This window comes from Grammomys surdaster, unplaced genomic scaffold (genome assembly GCF_004785775.1).
Source record: "Grammomys surdaster isolate TR1022 unplaced genomic scaffold, NIH_TR_1.0 125231, whole genome shotgun sequence".
NCBI classification, from domain to species: Eukaryota; Metazoa; Chordata; class Mammalia; order Rodentia; family Muridae; genus Grammomys; species Grammomys surdaster.
The window spans coordinates 38,301-40,926 of record NW_021620120.1 but is presented as its reverse complement, the minus strand read 5'-3'; the positions used below and the strand labels follow the sequence as shown (position 1 = coordinate 40,926).

General features: G+C 46.6%; 1 pseudogene; it reads left to right on the top strand.

Moving 5' to 3' along the window:
- Window positions 1-1,871, top strand: part of LOC114637210 — a 3,428-nt pseudogene extending 1,557 nt beyond the window's left edge.
- The last annotated feature ends 755 nt before the right edge of the window (window positions 1,872-2,626 follow it).

Below are 2,626 nucleotides of genomic sequence, written 5' to 3'. Positions count from 1 at the left end.
TTCTTCTTCTTCTTCTTCTTCTTCTTCTTCTTCTTCTTCTTCTTCTTTTGTTTGTTTTTTGAGACAGGGTTTCTCTGTGTAGCCCTGGCTGTCCTGGAACTCACTCTATAGACCAGACTGGCCTTGAACTCAGTAATCCACCTGCCTCTGCTTCCCAAGTGCTGGGATTAAAGGCTTGTGCCACCACCGCCTGGCAAGAAATTCTTTTTTTTAATATTTATTTATTTATTTATTTATTTATTTATTTATTTATTTATTTTATTTTTTTGTTTTTTGAGACAGGGTTTCTCTGTGTAGTTCTGGCTGTCCTGGAACTCACTCTGTAGACCAGGCTGGCCTCGAACTCAGAAATCCGCCTGTCTCTGCCTCTCAAGTGCTGGGATTAAAGGTGTGCAGCACCACCGCCCGGCCTTTTTCTATTTCTTATTTCTTACTTTTTTTCTTTATTTTTTGTTTTGTTTGTTTTGGCATTATTTTGCTTCTGGTCAGTTTTTGTCTGTACTGGAGTGATACTGTTTCTCCATGCCCTTATATTATCATTTGTATCAGTTTCCACAGACTAGATGTTTAGACAAGTTAATTCAGGGTTTCCACTAAAGGAGAGATTCTTGTGAACTAAGACTGTTTCCAATCAGGACTAAATATCCAGAAGCCTCCTGCTCTTCTTCTTCCCCCACAAGTTACAGTGGTCCCCCTAGTGAATCAGGAATTGGACTTTCTGAGAGACAGGGTCTTCAGCAATCCAGTCCTGGTGTGAGAGGGAAGATCCACACACCTGTGACCCCACTGTGTTTTAGTGAGTGCTGCACTGGAGTCCACATCACACTCCAGGGATCCTGTGCAACATTCCTGTACCTTGTCACCCCAGAGGCAGAGGCTGGAAGTCATTTTCTCTGGCTGAGTGTCAGAGGCTCACCACATTTCTGCTACATACTTTGTGATGGCTGTTCACTTGGACTGACATTTATGCTGGTCAGAAACATGACCACAGTGGTTGAGTCTCAGTGGCACCCTGCCAGTGACAAATGGCTCTAATTTCTAATTTAGATATGAACTCAAACACATATTGAATTACTTATTTTTCATTCTATCTTCCATTCACTAACTACCTGTCTCATGCTATAGAACATCACATAAAGACAGCCATGTTGACACACTGGCTCATGTGAATTCCCTCTTAGCTTCTGAGCCCCCAGGAACATGTTCAGTTCTGTGCTGAGGGGACCAGTGCCACCTACTGGTCAAAAGTGCAATGACAGTTGAAGCGTTCTAACAGACACATAGTTCAGTGTCATCATTGATTTAACTGTGTCTTGTGTAGATTTCAGTTGGTCTTGTTAATTGTGGGATTGCTTAAATCTTCCACACAGATCCTCCAAAGGCACATGTGACCCATCACCCCAGATCTGAAGGTGATGTCACCCTGAGGTGCTGGGCCCTGGGCTTCTACCCTGCTGACATCACCCTGACCTGGCAGTTGAATGGGGAGGAGCTGACCCAGGACATGGAGCTTGTGGAGACCAGGCCTGCAGGGGATGGAACCTTCCAGAAGTGGGCATCTGTGGTGGTGCTTCTTGGGAAGGAGCAGAATTACACATGCCATGTGTACCATGAGGGGCTGTCTCAGCCCCTCACCCTGAGATGGGGTAAGGAGGGTGTGAGTGCAGAGCAGGGGTTAGGGAAAGCTGGAGCCTTCTGTTGATCCTGAGCTGGTCAGTGCTGAGAGCTGGGGTCATGACTCTCACCTGACTCTGTCCTTCCCAGAGCCTCCTTCATCCACTGACTCTAACATGGTGATCATAGCAGCAGCAGCACCCAACAGGCAGGGGAGGAAACAGGTCCTCAGGACTGAGGGGCAGGAGTGGAGTTGAAACCCACTGTACTCTCATTCCTTGATTTCAACTGTTTTACCATGGATCCTCCATCCACAGGGCAGGTCCCTGGCTCAAGTCGGAGGGAGGAACTCATACTCATTCTCCTCCCTCAGCTCTCACTGAGTGACGCTGCACCTGTAGGCTGTGCTGTCTGCATTTGTCAACAAACTGAGACATATTTGGGGAGAGGATCCTGAATAGAATAAATACATCCATCCAGGTGCCTTTAAGAAAGTCTATGAGGTATCATCATCATCATTATCATCATCATCATCATCATCATCATCATCATCGGTTAATATGGAAGGGCTCAGCCCTCCTGGAAGTGGTCTTGGCTGGTAGTCATGGATTGAATAAGAAAGCAGACTGAGGAAGCCATGAGCTATAAGCCAGCTAGCACTTATCCTCATGGTCTCTACTTTGTTCCAACTTTAGAATCCTCTCTCAAGGTCCTGCCCTGAATCTCTTCAGTGACAGACTGATGTGGAAGCATAAACTGAAATAAATCAGTTCTTTCTCAAGTAGTTTTTGGTCAAGGGGTCTTATCACAGGAATGGAAACCCTCAATAAGACAGAAGTGCACAAGTGCCTCACTCTGCTCCCTGCACACACCACCCTCTCCTGCAGCTCAACTCCTGGCCCTCCCTTGCCCTGGAGCAGCACCCACAAGGCTGCTAACACCGATCTGTACAGCTCCTAGGGATGTGATGGCATCTCTGACTTCCTAAGGTAGCAGGCACCATGTGCTGCAC